At 40.7% G+C, this 7,163-nt stretch overlaps 1 non-coding gene across 1 annotated transcript; it reads left to right on the top strand.

Annotated features, from left to right (window-relative positions):
* The first annotated feature begins 6,809 nt into the window (after positions 1 to 6,809).
* Positions 6,810 to 6,916, top strand: LOC141616458 (small nucleolar RNA R71). The gene has a single exon (XR_012530805.1). It is a non-coding gene; the product is annotated as a small nucleolar RNA R71 (small nucleolar RNA).
* The last annotated feature ends 247 nt before the right edge of the window (positions 6,917 to 7,163 follow it).

Raw genomic sequence — 7,163 nt, 5'->3', positions numbered from 1 at the left:
CGGGGGCTAAATATGCGCTAATTATGGTCACATCAAATATCCCCAAACCGAACCTTTGCTCGTCCCGAGTAAAGAGGTGACAAAGACTAGGACCATTATTTAAACTATCCTAATAACATAGCCGATATGAGACAATTAGCGGGTCTCACTCTGCCCCTTCAACTCACAACAAGACAACCATGAGGTAGGATGCCTTCTTGCAAGGCAAGGTGGGTCTTGCCAAAATGGCGACACATCCAAACATTAAGCACACAAAATCAAATAATGGATGCATCTACAAAAAGAATAGCCACTTCCTCATCAAATGGCGGAGGCACTAAAGAGGAACAAATTTAAGAGCATATAATCCTTCACAAATACTAGTTCAACAAATTACTAAGGCTAAGAGGATGGCACTAAATCACCTCCAAATGGTGTTAAACTAGACTACTTTTGTCCTCAATTTCCAAATGCTTTCGTCAAGAGCGATCGGATGGTGGTGGAATGATGATCCCTATGATTCTAGTAGCATATGACATGACAAGTCTCGAATTCTCTACAAAAGTAAAGGTCATGGATCGTCCCAAGCTCGACAAAGTGGCTTGACAAAAAGGCTTTTTGGGAATGAAATGCTCAAATCGTTATAAACAAAGGTGGATATGACTAGTATTCAAAAATTGACCTCATTCGACTTTCACATTTCAAAAATTTAAGATGGGGTTTGTCCCTTCCGGGCTAGTGTCCTTTGCTTTCGCCAATCCCTTATTAGGCAACCGGTTAACCTCTAGACAATAGCGTTTCGGGGTGATAGTCACTCTGTCTCTGGGCGGTTGAATTCACAACCGTGTGGGGCCCAATTCAATGGATCTCTCTCCAAAGAACATCGAAGTGGTACGCCTCCATCAAAACGATTAAAATTTCTCAACATTTCAACATTTCATAACAATTGAGGTTTCCTTAGCAATAAATTACTTCCACATAACAAAATTTTCGAAATGAGCACTTCAAACTTATTGATAGAAAGTATTTTTGGGTTGCCTTACCACAAGGTCAATCAAGGTCACCTAGACAAGTTAACCAAGTCCACATCGCATCACGGGGTTGGATAGGTGACTCACATGCAAACCCTTGACTAGGCTTTGGGTCATGGGTCAAAAGACACTAGTATGACACAATCTAGGGTGTTTTACAACCATTCTAGTAGGCAAAGTCTTAAGTTGAAAAAGTATTTGTAATGGCTTAGTTGCTCTTGTCAAAGTTCCCAATTAGGCACTTTTCAAAATATTTTATCGAAATGCAACTATATGCCATGATGCAACTATTATATACATTCTAATGCAAGTGATTCTACCGACTAATATGACATATAGACTAAATGCAAGTTCTAAGTTCACATTGTTATACCGCATCAATCAAAATAAAGCCACATAGTCATTAACATAAAGAGGAAAAAGGAGATTGGAAAGATCATACCATGCGGTCTTCAATATCCTCATGTCTCGGATGTGGCGTAGTCGATAAATGTGAACAAGGATAGAACAAACACAATATATACAATAATATATACAAGACTACACTACAAAAGAAATGAACTTGTTTTTGGTTTTTCAATTTTCAAATTTTTATGGTTTTTCGAAATTTTTCAATTTTTTTGGATTTTGAATAAGAAGTTAAGTTAGAATTCCCCATCCCCACACTAATATGGGCATTGTCCTCAATGGCCAAAATGATGGGAAATTATGCAAATATGATGCATGATTTCTACACTAAATGCAAGCTACACTAATCTATACTACATGATGCATGGTTTTTGTTTATGACGGAGAGGATAATTTAGATTACCTCCCGTTGTGTATGCATTGACTTCCCCAAACCGAGTTAGACATTATTGCTAATGTCCTAAGGTTGGGTGTAGTTCATCCACACACTATGCAATGCATGAATCTAATTTTGTCATTTTGGATTTTGAAAGATGGGAACAATAAAATGAGAACACCTCAATGGGGTCGAGGTGTGAGTCCTCTATGGTGCTAGGACTACTCCAACAATGATCAAGAAAAATAATTAAAACAAAGAGAGAAGTAGAACAAACCTCAAGAGGGTAGGAGCCTCCAAAGCTTGCTAATCTTCTATCATATCATCACTATCATCATCTTCCTCATTAGAAGTGGACTCATCGCCACTTCCCTCTTCACTTTCTTCTTCACCTTGCTCATCATCCTCTTCTCCTTCTTAACTAGCTTCTTCATCAATGCTATCATCAACATCTTCATCACCAACAACCTCATTGTAACCCGGAAGCTCACCCCTAGATGCACTCGGAAAGAAGACTTCTCTATCCGCCCAACTAGGCAAAGGACATGAAGGGTCAAGTAGTCCTTGCCTAGCTAAGTGTAGGAGGGGTGGATATTGAGCTAAGTAAGCATCTTTCCGGTTCTCGAAGGCTTGCTTGTGCATCTCTTGCATAAGAAGAGTCACATAATCATTTCTTGCTTCAACACCTTCGGGCTTGAACTCTTGGTACTTAAAAGGATAGGGTGGTGTGACAATGGAAGAGGAGGGTATTTCAATTTCACCCTTTTGTTGTTGGATGATATACTCGGCCTCTTTTGAAAGGGGAAGGAGATAATTGGTCCGGTGGACACTTAAACGACAAATCTTCGAAGGCAAAGTAAAAGATCTAGCCTCATTTGTGAGCCATCCATACTTGGTGTCAAGAGGGTTATGAGAGACCCACTTGTACTTGTTTATCATAGTATCAATATCAATGAGATGACCACCCTTCTTTGCTACATACTTGTTATCTTTGTTGAAGTTCGGCTCAAGGTATTTAGCTAGAATAGTGACTAGACCGCCATTCACAATAACGGTAGTGCCTTGCTTCCCACAATCAATGTTTAGCCATCTATCCACCAAAAGCCTTCGAGAGTTGAAAGGCTTGGTGTGTTCCCTTCCAATGTTCAAAGCCGACTCAAGAAGAACAAAATCAAGTTTGGTGAAATGGTTGGTGTCTTTTCTTGCAATGATGGTGTTTCCTATGACCTTGTGCCATACTCTAATGCCCGGATGGTGGACTAATAGAGCACGACTAGCATGAAAGCTTTCAAATTTCCTTCCGGAAATCGCCTCCCAAAGAGGAGCGGGGTCATATTTGCCAACATTCTTAAAATAACTCGGTTAATCATCAAGACCCAAAGCTTCACCCATTTCCTTAAAGGAGATGCGCCTACTAACATTAGCTAGGAGGAACTCGATGTTTTCCATGGTCTCAACCTTGTTAACTTTCAAAGAACTCAAAAATTCTAAGGTAAGGGAGGGGTATGTCAATTCTTTTGACTCAAACAATTTTTCCAACCCCATGGCTTTAAAGAAGGCTCTAGTTTGCTCAAGGACACCCAAATTATCTAAGGCTTCTTCACAAATAAACTTGGTGGATAAAAATGCTTTTCTAGCATACTTGGCAAAAGTGTCCCTATGGGATTTGGAAATGAAAATTACCTCCGGATAGTTCGAAAGTTGATCAATTTCCGGAGTAGTAGATGTTGTTGCTCCCATGGGAGGTTTTTGTTGTTGCACTTCCAAGTTTGGGCTAGCTACCACCATATCCAATGCTTTCTTTGCTTGAAGACTCTTTTGCCTTGATGAAAGTGTCTTTGCCTTTGGTACTTTTGTTGCTCCCTTAGTCCTTGCCATTGATGAATAAACCAAGAAAAGAGTGAAAAATCTTCAATTTGTAGTGTACCCAAATCGATTCAAAGATGAAAGGCTTTGCCTTTATGATTTCAAAAATCGACTCAAAGGTTGAAGATTTTGTGCTTGGTTTTGATTTTTATTGAAAGAGGAGTGATTGATTTGTTGTTAAAAGGGTGTTTTGATTTGATTTTGGTGAATGTTGTTGAGGAATCTTGTTTTTGTGATGGAGAGGATGAGGGTTTTGAGGGTTTTGGTAGTGTTTTGAGTGAATGAATGAAGAAATGAATGTGGGAGGGGTTTATAAAGAGCCCGAAAAATTCGAAATACAGGGGAAAGACGGGCGGGTTTCCTTCGGGACGCCCGGATTCTGCCTGTTCTGAGTTTCAGAAATCTCGCCTAAAAACGGGCGGATTTGAAAATGCGGGACGGGCGGCTTTCAGAGAAGACAGGCGGATTCCTTTACAGGGATTTTTCTTGTTTTCCTCAGCCAAAAAGACGGGCGTCTTTCAGTGAAGACGGGCGACTTTCTGAAGACGGGCGGATTCTGTATCAGGACGCCCGGATTTGCTTACAGTCAAAATTTTCAAAAGTTCAGCTCATAAAGGACGGGCGTCTTCTACCCAATATGCCCGGATTGTCTGAAGACGGGCGGATTCTCCTGAATCCGCTCGGATTCTACCCCTTCTACCCGGATTCAGTTCCATCCGTGTACTATGCATATCCCTTGTCATTCTTCCATTCTTCAAAATCTCGTGTTCTTCATTGTGGGGGCACTACTAAGGCATGAATAGCCTAGGCAATTGCTATCCCCACACTAAGCTAAAGCACTACACATCAATTGAAGTCATTAGTCCCTCCCTCACTTCTCTCATACATGACAATTATCTTGATCAAAGTATAAAAATCCAAAAATAACAAAAATGCAATACAAGAATTCAAATGCGAGTTAGGGAGTTAGAAATATTTACAAATGGTGGTTTAGGGAAGACTCCACCAAACTCTCATTCTTGATGAGATGTCAAGGGGGCATGTCCAAGGTGTTGTTGATGTTGCTCAGCACCTTGAAGAAATAATCAAAAGCTTGTTCATTATCGTGATAAAGATCTTCAATAGACCTTTGCCTTTGTTGTCGGTCTTGATCAATGGCATTACCAATGTAGGGATTAAAAATCCCTTCAAACTCGTCGTCCCAAAGACCACAAACTTCATTAAGTTGATCATTAAAAATCTCTTGATTTGATGGAGACAACTCTCCCAATTTCTTGTCTTGGCCAATGAGGCCATCCTCTTCTTCTTTGCTTGACTTTGATGAGCTTTGCAAGCTCTCTTTGTTACAATTCACTTGCTCTTTGAATGGAGCATCTTCAATTTTCTTCTTCCATTGGAGTTCCGACTTCTTCCTATCATCCTTCCGGCTATAATGATCAATCATGAAACATGGTTCATGCAAACGTGGAGCTCTCATAGTCTTGTCAAGATTAAAGGTTATACTCTCATCTCCCACTTCTAGAGTGAGCTCGCCATGTTTTACATCAATCACCGCACCCGCGGTGTGTAAGAAAGGTCTTCCTAGGATGATTGGAATGTTGGAGTCTTCTTCCATGTCAACAATGACAAAGTCCACCGAGATGAAAAATTTCCCAATTCGTACGGGAACATCTTCCCATATCCCTAATGGTGTCTTCGTTGATCTATCGGCCATTTGGAGTGTGATATTGGTGCATTTAAGCTCTCCCATCCCCAACCTTTTACTCACCGAGTACGGCATAACACTCACACTAGCCCCTAGATCACATAAGGCTTTGTTGATCGTGGTGTCACCAATGGTACACGGTATTGAGAAGCTTCCCGGATCCTTGAGTTTTGGAGGTGAACTCCCTTGAAGTATTGCACTACTCACCTTAGTGAAGGCGATAGTCTCAAGTTTCCGGATCGACTTCTTCTTTGTGAGGATGTCTTTCATGTATTTCGCATAGGCCGGCACGTGATTGATTAATTCCGTGAAAGGAATCGAGACTTCCAAATTCTTCACAATTTCCATAAACTTCCCAAGTTGGTCATCAAATTTGGGCTTGGCTTGATGACTTGGAAAAGGAAGTCTAATCACAATGGGCTCCTTCTCCTTGACTTTGTCTTCATTTTTCTTCGAAATCTCTTCTTTTGATGGTTCTCCATCCTTGGAGTTTTGCACAATTTCTTCCTTGTCACTAGCTTCCACAACTTCATCCTCAACTTGCTTCCTCGGTGCTTCATACCTTGTAACACTTCTCAAGTGAATGGCACTAACCGTTTCATGTCTTGGGGGATTACTTTGAGGTGGTAATTGCCCCTTTTGTGTTTGTGAGCTTGAAGATGCTAGTTGAGTCAATTGGGTTTCCAACATTTTGGTGTGAGCTAGGATGTTGTTGATGGTGGTTTCCTTTACTTGACTATCTTTTTGTATTTGAGTGAAAAACTCTTGTTGATTCTTTTGCATTTGGAGGACCGCTTTTTGAACATCAAAGCCTTGGTCATTTTGTTGATTGTATGGAGATTGATTTTGGTAACCTTGGTTTTGATTGTAAAAGGGTTTTTGATTTTGGTTTCTCATGGGTGGTGGGGTGTATGTTGTTTGAGGATTTTGAACATTTTGGCTTTTGTATGAGAGATTTGGATGGAATTTGGTGTTTTCATTGTAATAGTTGGAATAAGGGGTGCCACTCTTGTATGCTTGGAAAGCATTCACTTGTTCATTTGTTCCCCTACATTCACCTTGGTCATGTCCCAAAGTTCCACAATTCTCACATATCCCACTTGGGATTGATGAAGATGCCGTCATGGCATTAACATGATGCTTTGGTGATTTTGAGACTTCTTCAAGTCTAGCCATTGCTTTCTCAAACTTCAAGTTGATAGTATCGATATGGGAGCTAAGTTGAGCACCTAATTGAGTAACGGCGTCCACTTCGTGCTTTCCACCCCTAGTAGCCTTGCGAGGCCTACTATATTGTGAGTTATGGATTGCCATCTCTTCAATTTTGCTCCAAGTTTGGTTGTCATCAACCTCGGTGAACATCCCATTCGATCCCATATTAAGGATATTTCTTGAATCTTCATAAAGACCGTTCCAAAATTGTTGTACCAAGAACCACTCGCTAAGTCCATGGTGAGGACATGAGCGACAAATTCCCTTGAATCGCTCCCAAGCTTCATACAAAGATTCTTCATCCCTTTGCTTAAAACCCGTTATTTGAGCTCTTAGCATGTTAGTCTTTTCCGGTGGATAGAACTTTTTGTAGAAAGCTAGAGCCAACTTCTTCCAAGAATCAATTCCGAGAGTAGCCTTATCAAGGCCCTTCCACCATTGTTTCGCGGTGCCAATTAGATAAAAAGGAAATAAGACCCATCGAATTTGGTCTTGAGTTACACCGGTTTGAGAAATCGCATCACAATAGTCACAAAAAGCCACCATATGAGAATGAGGGTCTTCACTAGGCATCCCCCCAAATTGG

The sequence above is a fragment of the Silene latifolia genome, chromosome 11 (genome assembly GCF_048544455.1).
Source record: "Silene latifolia isolate original U9 population chromosome 11, ASM4854445v1, whole genome shotgun sequence".
NCBI lineage: Eukaryota > Viridiplantae > Streptophyta > Magnoliopsida > Caryophyllales > Caryophyllaceae > Silene > Silene latifolia.
Note: the sequence above shows the minus strand (reverse complement) of the source record. Positions and strands in the feature narration are given on the sequence as shown.